The sequence below is a fragment of the Podarcis bocagei genome, assembly GCF_964188305.1.
Source record: "Podarcis bocagei genome assembly, chromosome: 9".
NCBI classification, from domain to species: domain Eukaryota; kingdom Metazoa; phylum Chordata; class Lepidosauria; order Squamata; family Lacertidae; genus Podarcis; species Podarcis bocagei.
In genome coordinates this window covers 36970717-36986422 of record NC_138134.1, presented here as the reverse complement: position 1 = coordinate 36986422, position 15706 = coordinate 36970717, and positions in this window count along the sequence as shown.

The window sequence follows — 15706 nt, the reverse complement described above, 5'->3', positions numbered from 1 at the left end:
AGTTAACTTTTACGTGGGCAGAAATCCTACCAATGTCATTCTTGTAGGATGTTCCTCCTGTGTATCACTTGCTATTACACTGCTTGCATGCTTTTCAGTTGCCATTCAGACTAATCAGAACAGAATCCATGGGCTTAAAAGGTAAACACGTAAGCTTTTTGTATTTGCTGTTTAATGAACACTGCTGTCCCATTCTGACTCAAATATAAATGCTTCTTGTTCTCCTGCACTAACAGATGCTTGATACACACAATCATCCCTGCTTGTTGTCCAACAGTGTATGTCTCAAATAAATAGCAAATGTGGCTTTTATTCCTTCTGAGACACCCAAAGGCTTGCAACATTTTGCTATGGCACATTCTGCTCACAAGGTAAAAACAACAACAAAACTACTAAACTTGCTTTTAACCTGCTAGTTTTCACACCCAGATTGGATATACAGTGGACCCTCTGGATACGAATTTAATTCATTCCAGGGTTCCGTTCGTATCCCAAAAATTATGTAAATAGAGGCGCGCTTCTGCGCATGCGGGTTTGCCGTAGCCGTAACCAGAAGATTCCATATCCAGAGGGATACGTAAGTAGAGGTACGACTGTATTGCTAAACCATTTTGTGATATATGAATGAGCCTGCTGAGGCCCTAGTCTCCCACTACATACTGCAACCCTGGTCCAACAACAAGAAGGTGACTGGAAGAATCCACTTCCTGTTTAGCAGTAGCTGCAGTTTATTGTATCTCCCAAAATGACAAACTGGAGATTAGCGTAAAATATGATTTATTAATATACCAGGACCATAAACCATGGTCTGAGTCTGGCTTGTCTCACTAAACTGTAGCTTACACAAACCACACTCCTTTTAGGGTCATAACAGTAAGCCACTGCTACTACTAAATGGGAAGCAGATATTGCCAATTCTGGCTCATACGGTGCTGGAGGAGTGGGGAGTACAGAAGCTTGAGGATCAGGAAAACTCGTTCACGTAATCAAACTGAGAAATCCTATTTGATCTCTTCATGCAGCTATATGCGATATAGATTCATCTTGTGCTATTTCAGTCCCTTCTTCATTCATGATGAACCTTCAAATGTTCATTTAAAACCCCAACAATGTAAGGTCCCTACATTTCTCTCTCTCACGCTTGTGTGTTTACACACACACACACACACACACACACACACACACACACATAGATAGATAGATTTAATTCAATCAATAATTGTTCTTAAGGAATTTTTTCTTTCTATTTTTTAGCTGTTCTTATTTTTATCTGTAAGCTTCCATGAGTCTCTGTAAGGGAAAAAGACAGGGTATAAATAAATATATTGTTGGCATCCATCTGTCTCAAGAGACAATGTAGTGCACCTTCTGGGGTGAAGGCAAACCACTGCACTGGCAGTACCAAAGTGACCTCCCTGGGGTAGAAATGCGGGCAGTGTGTATGGCGGTCCTGAGCTGCCTAGACAACAAGACCTCCCCTCAGCCTTGCTGATAATGGTCCAGAGGAAAGCAGAGGAATATGTTTGGCACCAGCTTGACTGCAGGAGTTGCCGGAAGGAGGCGTACCAGACACCATCCAACCGTCTTACAGACTCCACTCTGGATTTGTGTACAGTTTGCTCTTTAGACCAGGGTTTCCCTTCTCCTAGATGGGCTACCTTCCCAGGTTGACAAGCCCCTCACTTCCCTCTGCTGCTTGTGCAGAAACCACCTTCTTGACTTGTCATGTTCATTCAATCTGCCAGAGCCTGTCTTTACATGCAGAGGAAGTCCCTAACACACTGAGGATTTGAGACCCATCGGCTACCCTCACCTGGTTTAGCCAGCCATTCAAAGCCATTTCCCAGAGGGTAGGGACGACCAAAGGCAGATGTACTATCCCAGAAGGAGCACAATGTGTCCTCCACCAGAGGTACTACACCTTCCCTAACACCCCATGCACCTCATAAAATAATGTGGTTATGAAAGCTGAGCATTTTTTTCCTGGAAGGACTCCTATGCTTTCATAGCTACATAATATGCAGATAGTCCTTTTCCCATTGGGGAGATTCAGTTTTAAATTTCTACTGTTGCATTGCCACATACCACACAACAACGTAAAGGAAGCACCCTGCCACAGAAAAAGGTAAAGACCACCAAGATGGTCACAATACACATTCAAGAAATGCATTGAGTTTCCAGATACAGTGGTACCTCAGGTTGCATACGCTTCAGGTTACATACGCTTCAGGTTACAGACTCCGCTAACCCAGAAATAGTGCTTCAGGTTAAGAACTTTGCTTCAGCATGAGAACAGAAATCGTGCTCCAGCAGCGCGGCAGCAGCAGGAGGCCCCATTAGCTAAAGTGGTGCTTCAGGTTAAGAACAGTTTCAGGCTAAGTACGGACCTCCGGAACAAATTAAGTAATTAACCTGAGGTACCACTGTACTGAGTTACATCCAAATTAGATATATTCAAAGTAGACCAAATAAAATTAATAAACACAGCTTAGCTCCATTGCAATGGGTCTAATATGAGTATAACTTTGTTGGAAACAACTCATTTCCTATAATAAATCCACCTACGCTTTCAAATCCTTGGTCACATAGTTCAAGGGAAATGGTTGCAAGACACACACAGAAATGCTATTCATACTGGCTTGTTTATCACAATACACCAACTTCTAGCAGATTGTTTTCCCATTTAAAAATGGATTTGGATGGATTAGTGAAATAAATAAAACCTTATTTCGATTATGTATGAGGTATTGTTTGGAATTCAAACTCACATTGCGTTGGCAAGCATTCCCATATAAGGTATAAAGCCAATGCATGCTAAAAATAAAAGTTTCATTGGGGAGATCTTCTTTGTGCATTATTAACCCAGGGGTTGGCAGCATGCTGACCTCCAGATATTATTGGACTGCAGCTTCTACCAGCCTCAGCCAACATGGGCTCTGGTCAGGGGTGATGGGAACTGCAGTCCATCAAAATCTGGAGGTCACCACATTGGCTACATCTATATTAGAGGTTGCCAAGATGTCTAAGAACTAGTACAGAGATAAATATTTACCAAAAAACAAAACAAAACAAAAAACAACCCTCACAACTCTGGTGTTTTGATTTAACTAATATTTCCCACTACCTATTTGCTTCTAAGCCCAATTCAAGGAATTAGTTTTAACATTGAATACCTTCATGTCCTGGGACGCTTGGACTTTAGAAAGCATACCTCCGTGTATCAGCTCTCATGCTTATCAGAATCAGCAGCCCGCAGGATCACACCTGGCACTCTCCAGCAGAAAGGCAGCATACACATGCAAAAAACCTCAAAGGAACAAATTTTTTGTATGATGGAGTTGCTGTTGTTGTCTTGAATGTGTCCAAAATTCATTAGCAATATTCTGAAATAAATCTTTTCCTCCCCCCAAAAAGATAAACACCTTGTGACTAAGTCATAACTGAATGGTAGAATAAATTTCATAGAAATGAGTGAATATACTTATCCCTAGTTGTTACTCTTTGAGTTGATTTTTGTAAGGCACTTTGAGGTTGTGAAAAAAAGTATAGGCTATTATTTTTTTTAAAAAATACCTACAATAATAGTTTGTATGCTGAGAGGCATCTAATTGAATCTCTTTCTGCATACCTGGATAGGCTCCAAATTTAATGTCTGAACTATTTCTTGCTCTAGATTGCATCATCCAGTTATTGCAAAAGTGTAATCTATTTGTCCTGTTAGAAATGAAAGTGGACACCTATCAAACACTCTGCAAATGGAACTTTGCCCCCAAGGCTTTCATTTCAGTTTTTCAATCTGATTTTCCAGTGTCTTGTACCAGTATTGTGCTGGTTTGATTTTTCATTGTACTGTGCAAATAACAGACATACCGTTTAAATGGCAAGTCTCCCATAAAATCATCAGGTTTAGTCTCTTGCAACCATGTTTCACCTGCACAAACAGTCATGTTCCTATTTCACACAAGCAATTGGTTGGTAGAAAGAGGATGAAAGGACAAAATAAAATCCAAAGATCTTATGAGGGAAGGGAGGTTTCTCAGTATGTAATATTAGAGAATCGGTAGCTCCATAAAAGAATATTTCTGAAAAATTCAACACACTCTACTTATACACCAGTACATCTCTGCCCATTATCATCACTTCTCTACATGGTAGGTAAAGGTAAAGGAACTGTGGATGTTTAAGTCCAGTCATACTTGACTATGGGGTTGCAGCGCTCATCCGGCTTTTTGGGCCAAGGGAGCTGGCGTTTGTCCACAGACAGCTTTCCAAGTCATGTGGCCAGCATGAGGAAACCGCTTCTGGTGCAACAGGACACCGTGACGGAAGCCACCCAGTTTACCTTCCTGCTGCAACGATACCTATTTATCTACTCACTCTGGCATGCTTTCAAAATTCTAGGTTGGCAGAAGCTGGGATAGAGCAATGGGTGCTCACCTCATCATGCGTATTTGAACTGCCAGCCTTCTGATCAGCAAGCCCAAGAGACTCAGTGGTTTAGACTACAGCGCCACCCATGTCCCCGGTGACATGAAAATTGGATTCCAGACCATACCTGAACTACTGTGTCCAGTTCTGGGCATCACAATTTAAGAAGGATATTGACAAGCTGGAACTTGTGCAGAGGAGGGTGACCAATGATCAAAGATCTGGAAACCAGGCCTTGTGAGGAACAATTGAGGGAGCTGGATATATTTAGCCTGGAAAAGAGGAAACATAGAGGAGACATGATTCAGGAAAATTGAGTCTGTTAGTCAAGTGTTCACCTTATTTCTTTTAAATCTTTCAAGCAGTTACACATTTTGAACAAGAAAAGCATCAAGAGGAAGCCTTTAAAGGATTATATTAAACTATTAAATCAAAGCTAAGCTAATGCACAACATAAATGATAAAGGTCAAGAATCTAGATTCAATAGAAATAAATGTCTTCAATATAGCATTCTATTTGAACATTTCATATGTATCAAGCCAGATTTGATATTACGAGTTCAGATTTAGTGGGAGGGGAGGGGATATCTAACATACTGGATGGATTTGCATGAGATGTGTAAGTGACACAAATACCATCTGGCAACAGCAGAGGAATCCCCCTACTGTGCGAATTTTATTCTAACGAAGTCCAGAATTAATACTTATAAATAGATAATTGGGAGAATCTCAATGAAACATCTTTATTCAAAATAGCATACCTCTCCTCAATCAAAGGACAAAAGAAGTCCAACACTTAGATGACCTGCTTATCAGCTCCCATGGGGATCTGGCTGGCTGCTGTTGAAAACAGATCAATATGGACAGTGGTGTGATTCAGGAGAAATCTACTTAATTCTACAATTCCCAAATCACCATTTTTGTACCACAAGTGTAGTACAGAATCACTTCCCAAACAGATCCTCCTACACTCACCAAAAATTGATTTCCCACAGATTTCCCCAAATTTATTTCTCCTTGAATCCTGCCCCAGCCTTATTTTCTACACAGGTATCTTCCCAAAGAAGAAGAAATAAATCATGAAAATGGAATGTTCTTGTGGCCAATCTACCTCATCTGCCTGGTACTGTGGGGCCTCCCTCCACACCAGAGGGTGAGGACCAGTCATTGGAGCTATGCATTGTCATGCCCGGTGCCATCAAGAGGTTTTGGCTTGCCTAGGGTAGTAAATTGAGATGAGTTTCCTATACTTTTCCATTCACCCTGCAGATGTTATGTTAATAAATGTGAACTTGTGCAACCTATTTTATGTATCTTGTCTCTTCATTCCTTGGTCTGGTCATAATCCATGTCAATGGTATTCACCAGGAAGGGATGGAAATCACTACTACATAATAGCTGCAGTCCACACATTGAGCTGTACCAAATGAGATAGTGGGAAATGGTGGTAGGGAACTCTCTATGTGGATGCTGATCTGTAAGATGAATGTATTTCAAGGACCAGTTCTCTCTCTCTCTAGCTTCTATAACCTTAGATAAAAAATGGTGACCTTGCAACTCTCCAGATGTTGTTGGACTCCAACTTATACCAGCCCCAGCAGGCATGACCAAGATGGAAGTTGTAGTTCAGCAATATTCAGGAGGCAGGACAAGAGGCTCCCCATACCTGCCTTTAGATGTAGGCTGAGGATCATGTTTATAAAAATAGTTCTCGAAATTTCTTGAAGGAGGAGTGGTTTTGTGTGGAGATAAATAGAGATATGAATATTTAATTTTTGCATTTCAGGTAGCTCACAACAGTTCTGTGCATAATCTTATTCAACAGAACATGAATGATACAGGTAGACCTTTGATACCTGGCTTGCTTTCTGCACATTTTTGTTTGTTTGTGAGGTTTTGGTTCCATAAGTTATCTATGGACTGAAGTAAGTGAAGTTGTCTAAACAGAGATGCAAATTGAAGCATGCAATTATTTGTTCCAAAGCAAGTGACTGAGAAAGGAAAGAAAAGAAAAGAAAAGCAGTGCCTGATTATCTGACCTTTACTTTCTTAATCGTAAATGAGTAAATAAATCATGCAGGATTTTTTATTGTTCCTCTTGTTAAGCAATCTAGTTCCTTTTGTATTACTTTTAAAAAGAAAGGTCAAAAGTAAATCGGGCACAAATTAAACTAAAATTCCCTTCACTCTAGTCCTCAGGTTAAGTTGTGGAAGAAGAAATTGCATTGTTTGTATAGCTCTGTGAACATTTTATTGACCATGCCCTTTGCACCGCTACCTTTCTCTTCTGGTTAGATTTTCATCATTATTTGCTCTAAACTCATTAGGAGATCTATCTGGAGAACTCTGTAGGTCATGCTCACCTAGGAGCAGTCTGTGTTACATTTAGGTCCAGAGGGTGTATAATGTTGTTGATTAGATAAATCAAGCACAACATGAATGCTGTTAGAACTGCATGTGAGTTGATTTGGACCTGGCTTTCCTCACCAGCTTTCACATAGAAATCAATTCAGCATAATGGACTCTTCTCCACCCCAGCTGCTTTAGGTTCTGTTTTCATCTTGGTGAAAGTTGCAAGGAGTATGGTGTTACCAACTGTAACATATAGGATTGCTACTGATAGCTTCTTAAATTTATTTTTATGGATAACCCTCCTTTTTATAGTATTATGCATGCTCGTAACAGACACCTACCTTCAATAAACAAAAGTGTGTGTCCCTTAGACATCATTAAGCATCAACACAAAATTTGTGGATCGGGGCAGATTCCATCACTTCTTTGAAGAAATAAAGTAAGTTCATCTCCATGGACAAGTCAGAGGAATGGTTCGCGCATATAACTTTTCCATAACTAATACATGAACACACTTCAAAAGGAATCCAGGGAGATAAAGTGGATTAAGACTCTGTTAGCTGCCCCATGCTCTGCGAGGAATGATGGGATACACCTGTAATAAACATATTGACCTCTTGAGTGATAGTAAAAGCATTTAAATCCATTGCTGGGTGCACTCTGAGTATGACTAGCGTTTATCTATGGTATCCTCCTTTGAGGTGCTTCTCCAGATTACTTGTACATTAAGCATTCATCTTGATTTGTGTGCACAAAGCCTATGCAGCAGTTAGACTATGTCCAGTCTTTATTGAGCATTCATCTTCATTTGCTTGCAGGGTGTATATACGTCTTCCCATTAATCATTTATTCATCTCACACCACATCATCACTTTCCTAATCCTTAATTTGACCCCATCACACCATAAACATTTTTCATCTCTCCCCCCTTGACAAAGAGAATGCGCAGTTTCACTTTGTTTGTCTGAATTTGGCCTTTAGTGCTGTGCAGTTCTGGATTGCAACTGGAATTGCAGGCCGTTTCTATAATTTAGAAGATGCATAAACAAAATGTGAGTATGGAGGGGGGAACCCCACTGGTTTAGTAAGACTGAAGGGTAGAGTGCCAATCTGCTTTCTTATTGTTGATATTTTGTCAGATGGTATTTTGCAATATTTTGTTTCGGGGATTAGGAGGGAGACTGAAAATGAATTCAAATTAGGACTGTCACATTGCACTAATCTCACAATCTTTTAGAAAACTTTGATCAATTTACTTGTCTTGTGTTAATAATTTTCCCTGATGCTTCTACTAATTATAGCATGTTTTGGGACTCTTTATCCAAAAGGATTTCTCTCTCTTACAGCCCATCTGTTCCTCACACTTTGATGTTTCAGGAAGTGTGTGAACGCACGGCAGTTATTTCAATTAAATGGAGTCTGGTTCAGTTTTTACTGAGCTAACAGCAGTTTTCAATTGCCATTATATCTTCTTACATTGTATAGTCCCAGGAAGCAAGCACAAGGAATCCCCTGAAGAGATTCCTCACCTGGCAATGGGTGACCTCGACAGGAGCATCCCTCCCACCACTATGTTGGCAGCGGAGTCTTGGCAGCTCTGACAGAATTTATCTGAAGTATTGTGCTATCATACATACTGGAGTGAAGTAGGTCACCAAGTCTCCAGGGGGAAGATGTTACACCACACATTTTAAACCTGCCATAAAATGTTGTACTATTGTGAAAGCTTTATAAGCAGCTGGTGGTATACAATGGACAGGAATGTTTGATATGGGACTCTTCAGAACCCCTGTAAGAAATTTTTGCTAGGCTTCATCAAAACAATTGTTGTTTCCCTTCTTCCATGTTTTGCCCAACCAGAAAATTCAAAACATGCCTTTGTTTCACCATAAGCAACATTAGCCTGAGGTAAATGCAAGGTGAAGTAGTTGAGTTCATCGCATGTTTTGTTTTGTTTTAAGCAGACAGATAATTGTTGGGATATTTCACCAAAATATCTATTTTTTACCATGTATATAAAATTATTATTTTCTGTTTGAGAAATACAAATGGATGTCAAGGCTTTTAAAAATGAATGATAATGAATACAGAGATTGTGAGCTGCCATGTATCAAATAATTGTGGAACCACACACAGAGTGCCTTGCAGTAGGCTAACAGCAACGAAAGAGACTGATCATTCAACAACAGAGCACTGCACCTTCCATTTGAAGACTGTGGTATTTTTACATATTCGGCATCCTGTTTCTGTTTGTGTATTATTGAACTGAAGAAGAAGGAGCTAGGAACAGCCACTGCCCCCCCCCAAAAAACACACACCCAACAACAAATGCCAGGACACTTCTTGTTGCCATGCAAATGGTTTTGATTCCATGGCACAGAAAGATATTATCTTTTTAACTTCTCACATCTTGCCCTTGGTTCTATAGAAAGGTATTTACTTTACAGAACGAACAGCAGAGTTGACAGATTAAATGGAAAAGTTCACACATTGAGAGTTAGCAAAAGAAAGGCAAATCTGCAGAATGCCACAAAAACAGGTTTCCTTAAACATTTTGTGAGGAATCAAATCATAACTTATTGCCTACTAAAAGTTACTCCATTCTTTTATTGGATTTCCTCCCTCCTCTCTCAACAGCTTGTTGTTTCAGCACAGTGAGATGTTTGCAGACTTGCTTTGGTCAGCCATAATTTATACTTCTCTGTGTGCCGAAAATCCCAAAGCTTATAATGCTTTAGAGTCTCGAGTGAGCAGCATCCTTGTATACACTTGCTGCCTTTCAGTGTGATTTCCTTTATACTCATTTTATATTATTAAACAGTAACTCCCTTTATTAAAGAAATAAAAACCCGTATTCTATGGGCCTCTGATTTTCTTGGCATGAGGAGAGACACTTTTACCGCATTTTGAATTTATGAAAGACCTGAAATATGAGGTAGGTATAGATGGAAGCAGGTGGCACATGTGGGCTAATGACCCCTGTGACTTCACACATCCCACTACCACCACAAACCTATTGTGTGATCTGTAGGGATGAAAGAAGGCATCCTTATCCATTGTTTCCATTCTGCTGCAGTTCATCTTCCAGCATCTCGCTGTTCACTGTGGCAAAATTATGTTGTCATTACATCACCCCATTCATTCCAGTGCGAAGGAAGCACAATGCAAATCATTTGCAGACTGAAAGCAACAACAACAGTGAATGCCGATCATATTCAGTGGCATTGACTTCCATTCCAGACATGTGGCAGATAAGCAAAGATCTGCCATTTCTGCTCCTGTTTCTGCTCTTGTCAGAATCCTCTGACTTCCCTAGTGGTCTGCCATCTTGGATGCTTTGCCATCTCATTTCCTCATTCTGAGATGCTAAGTCCTGAGCCAAGCCAAGAGTGGGGTTCATTTTGTCAATGCTACTCCAAGTGTACTCACCTTTTATCATTGCCTGGGTAGGAGCTTGACAATGTTCTCATTGCACAAACACGTTCAGGAAGCTGCAACCCCATCTGACAAGTGCCCCAAACCAGGATCAGAATCCGCCAAAGGGAGATAGCCTCATACCATTCCAAAAATTCTTCTGGCAGCCAAAGAGGTCCAGGATCAAATCACATGCTCTACTGCAAATCAATACTTAACAGAACTCTTCTTCAATATTCTATGCTCAGTACTAGAGTCTTTAACTGTAAAGATGGAAATGACAGCAGGAATTCTATAGCCACTGTTTAAAAAATGTGTTGGCACAGCTACACCCTCTACTTCACCAGATTCCCTAGTTTAACTATCCGTTACTGTTATTAGGGACAAAACTTTCTCCTGCCACACTTAAAAGCCTTGTAATGTTTCATTTTTCTTAAATAATTTGCAGTACTGTCCTGTTGTTCTAATAGATGCTAGCGCACAACTGTGGTGTTTCGGGCTTTATGTTTTGATTTATGGCATCTTGGAACTAACAGGGAATCATATTTTTTACATTTAGCTTTAACTGTCTGCCATTTGGAAAAAGAGTATTTTCTGAAAGCTAAATATCATACAATTTATCTGCAGCCCTAGCCCTGGAATTAATTTGTTTCAGGCAAGAGGGGAGGAAAACATTACTCCAAAGACTGCCTACATTTATCAAGAAGTCATAAAGCTAAAAGGTTTAACAGCTTTGATTTTATAAGTGAACTCAGACTGTGTAAAAAGTTCAATTATTCACGATTTGATTTTTTTAATTAAAAAAGTATAACATTATTAAAATGATGGCACAAGCAAATTATTTCTAATTCCCTGACTTTATTTTTTAAGCAGGAGCCTGTCATTACAAGATCATGAAATCCCCCATTCTTGGAACAAAATACATATTATATCTGGACTTCCAAAAAGCTTTTGACAAAGTCCATCTGACTAAGAGTGCATTCAGAAGTGGGGGTTATTGCATTAGGCTTCCTGCTTAGAATGTCAGCACTTCTGTTCTAGTTTCTAATGTTCAGTTCACACTGCATTATCTGTTGCATAATGGAACTGTCAAGATATCAAGATACTGCTGTGTCATGAATTTCACTTGTGTAAATTTCACTCCTGCCAGAGGACATGGTATAACACAACTGTGGATGTCATTTGACATATCAAATGATATTTGTTTCCTTGTGATTTACTCATGAAAGTGGCAGAGAAGAACTGTATGACAGAATACTGCCCCAAGTGCTCAAATTTTCTTATTCATTTCCTCTACTGAATCAGGACACATATTTGGGCAAGAGGTGCTGGTGCATAATAATCCCTAATGCTTGGTCATATTTCTAACTATCTGTGCCTGTACATCTACCTCTTGTTGCTGGATTAGAAACCAAGTGTGCAGTCCTGTTCAGGAAGGGACGGCATTCAATCCCTACACCTTCCTAAACGGGTGGCTACCACCTTTTGTTATGTAGGACAGTGAAGCTTATGAGCCTTGACCACCGTCTGACTCAGAACAAGATTGGGTTTTAATAGCCATGAAGCGTAATTAATATAGGGCTCTCCAGCTGCAACAAAATTATGTATTATAGGGCCATGATGGAGTACTATGATAAAAGGGAGTTAAGTGGATGGCTCCACAGAGTATTTAAGAGTGTCCATCATAACTTAGATAATATTTAGGTGTCAGCACAAGAAATAAACCCCTGAGGTAGTTTTTTTTAGACATCAACAAAAACGAGAGCCATCAAACTGTCAGGCTGATTTTTTATCTTAAGGGACCTTCCTGAGTTTGTGTGGGCACATCAGTTAAGGATTCACAAGACATGAAACAATGCTTTTTCTCAAAAAGCGCTGCAAGAATCTTATTACAGGCAGCTAAAATTCAGATGGAAATGCTTCACAATCACATGTAGTACAAGCCTATAAAGACTAGGGTTTAGCACCAACCAGAACTTGGAAAGTTCGTTTTAAAAATAAATTAGGTTTTGTTCAATTGCAACATGTCCCTAAAGGAATGAATCCAGTTCACGTTTATCCCCCTTTCAGTTCACAGCTCAGTTCAAGTTAAAGGAGCCTCATGGGGGGGGTCAACATTCAGAACGCTACAAGCTGCTGTGATGAAATATAAGATATGCTTAAGAAAAAAGTTGTGTCTTTTGTTACTGTTGAAGAGATTAATGAATAACTCCCCCCGCCCAAAAGAGATATACATACAAAGCATACACACAGGTGATTTAATGTCTGTAGCATGTTTTGGCTGTCCAGCTCACTGAAACTTGGGGAGAGGGGAGGTTCCCCACTTCCATTACTGGCACCTCATACGGATTTTGCTTCACCTTGGACAGGCCCAGAATTTTTCTGACGCACCGCTCTTTGGCTCAGATGTTAGGATTAATCCAAATCCACTTCACACCCCTGATAGTGATACAATGTCAGCATAAGTACAACCACAAACAAAGGTAATGTGTGTTTCATTGTATGACTTTTACTTGGGAAGTCTTTTCAGTCTTCATATCAATCGTTGAGATGCCTGCTAAATGACTCTCGGGGTCCTTTGTTGTTGTTTAGTCGTTTAGTCATGTCCAACTCTTCGCGACCCCATGGACCAGAGCACGCCAGGCACTTCTGTCTTCCACTGCCTCTCACAGTTTGGTCAAACTCATGCTGGTAGCTTCAAGAACACTATCCAACCATCTCGTCCTCTGTTGTCCCCTTCTCCTTGTGCTTTCTTTCCCAACATCAGGGTCTTTTCCAGGGAGTCTTCTCTTCTGGCCAAAGTATTGTAGCCTCAGCTTCACTGTCCTTCCAGTGAGCACTCAGGGCTGATTTCCTTCAGAATGGAGAGGTTTGATCTTCTTGCAGTCCATGGGACTCTCAAGAGTCTCCTCCAGCACCATAATTCAAAAGCATCAATTCTTTGGCGATCAGCCTTCTTTATGGTCCAGCTTTCACTTCCATACATCACTACTGGGGTCCTTTACTACTCTACAATTCTATTATTCTAGAGCAAGGAATTGGATTTTTTTATTTTTAAAAATTGGACAAGTTACACCAAGAGGGAGCACAAGCAAATATGTGATAGAGTATAAAAGTACCTGCTTGAGGTAAGTGCTTCTGGGGGAGGATTTTTGTTCTAATGAATCTCTTTCTTGCACCAAACATGTCAGAAATAAAGCTTTCTTGTATGATTCTGATGTTGGTCCCTCATTCCCCAGTCAGCAGGGGTCAGGCCTGACAACTCACTTAACTTCTTATGGAGACAGAATATCTCTTGACTCATGTAACTTAAAGTAAGCCCTCTGGCTGAATACATAAGACAGGATCCGCCAGGAGACCCGTCCTTTCCTTTCCTCGCAGTCTCTCTGTGATGCAAGGTTTCAAGGAAGGCAAGATGAAAACAGATAAAAGAAAAAGAGCTCTCGATGGAGCTTTTTTTTGAATCCCAAGAGTATGGACCCCAAGTTAAACTCCCAACTTTGATTCAAATATATAACTCCACAAGCCTTGTTCAACCAAACCCACGCACTGCCACTAGAGGACATCTTAGCTTGATAGCAATGGCTAGGTTTGCAAAGCCCAAAACACACAGGCACACCTCGCCCATCCAAAAGCAGCTATATAGACTATTTCAAGAAGAAAATCAGGTCACTGGCATTTACATATAAATCACATTTTAGTAATATATCCCTTGTAATAGACAGACTGCTCTTTCAATAGTGAGTTCTTACATAGCGAGTAAGACTAGAAAGATCCCCCGTGACTGGGAAGGAGATTTCATTGTGAAGTAGAGAGTTTCCCACCACAGCTGGCACCTCTCCATCTTTTTTTTTTAAAGCATCATATTTGTCATTTTAAAACAGATGATAGGATAACTTGTAGTTTTATATACACTATTTAGAAAAAAAAATGCCAAAAAGAATAGTTTACCCAGGAAATAGTACATTAATCACATTTTAGACCTCTCCTGAAATCTAGAGACCTCCACTTCTTCAGACTTAGGCCGCAATCCTAACTGTGTGTACTCAGAAGCAAATCCTACTGAATTCAGTCGGGTTTACTCTCAGTTAAGCTAACTTTCAATTTTACACATTCGTCTTAAAGGGATTAATTTGGAGGTATATGCCATTAATTTCTTTATAATTAATTTCGTTCCTAGGGTTCTGCATAAGGATTTAAGAAGCCCTATAGAAAATATTCAGTAATCACATCAAAATTCTCTAGACCAGAGTAGACCAACAGGGTGTCCACCTGATGCCGCTGAGCTCCAACTGCTATCAGTTCCAGCATGGTCAATGTTCAGGGGTGATGGAAGTTGTCATCTATCATGATATGGAGGGCACCACTTTGGCTGCCCCAGATTTAGACTGGGGTGGGGGAGAAATTTGATTTAGTTTGCATTTGAAGGCGAATCTACCTAATTCAGTTTTTCTGAAACAATACATGAACCAAAGCACGATCATACTTTGACAACTGCACTTCTCTGAATTTTGCAGTGAAGTTCTCCAGTCAAGCAATTTGAATGAAAAAAATGCATATCTCAGGGTAAAGTGTGCATATATGTGTTTATTGAATTGCATTGAAACGTTGGCGTATTGGGAGAAATTTGCATTAATATACCGATGAATTTTCAAGAGAACTTTAAAAAGCACTTCAAACTGATTTGGAAATGAGGAGAACTGAACTTTAGACTGGGAAAATGAGAAATTGAGAGAATCCAAAACTGGAAGATTTAACGACACCTACTTTAGATTATATACTGTATGTTCTACTTGAGAAGGACAACCCAAATTTGGTGGCAACCTAGACATGACCATGCACATTGCTGAGTAGTATCTCTGATTTCCATTTCCTATAGTGTTTTGCCTGAGCAGGAGCTTGCCAGGACCCACAAAAATTGTATCCATTTTTCCATTCAGCAAACTTGGATGGCAACTGTTAACTGCCACCGCAAGAACCATAGCGGATGTTTTACAGCACACATAGCTGAATCATGAATTTTGCAACTGCATGGTGTTATAGGGAGGACCCTGCTAAACCCAGGAAATTAATAAATGGTAGAATTTTGATTATTTGGGATATGCATGAAAATACTCACTGCAGAACTGTGCTAGACAAGGAATCCCTGAGCTGGCTTATGCAAACCAACCTGGCCAGCCTAGTGAAGAGCAAAGCCGTTAACATGACAAAGGGAGCTGATGGCCCATCTAAGGCAGGAGTTGCCAAGGTGATGGGGAGGGGGTGAGGTGACAGGGAAAGAGAGTCTTGAACAAGGTGTGTTAGGAGGAGAAAGAAGAAGAAAAAGGAGGAGGAGGAGAGAAAAGAGATTCATCTCAGGCAGGCAGGCTGAAGGCAGGTTGGATGAGATGCTTTGGGCTCCAGTGCTGCACTGCTATGGGGAACAAGCCCCTCTTGAGATGCCTATGGCCCTGTGGGGGGTGGCTTCCAATTTTTGTAACAGTATGCTAACATTTGAGTTTGGGGAGATTTT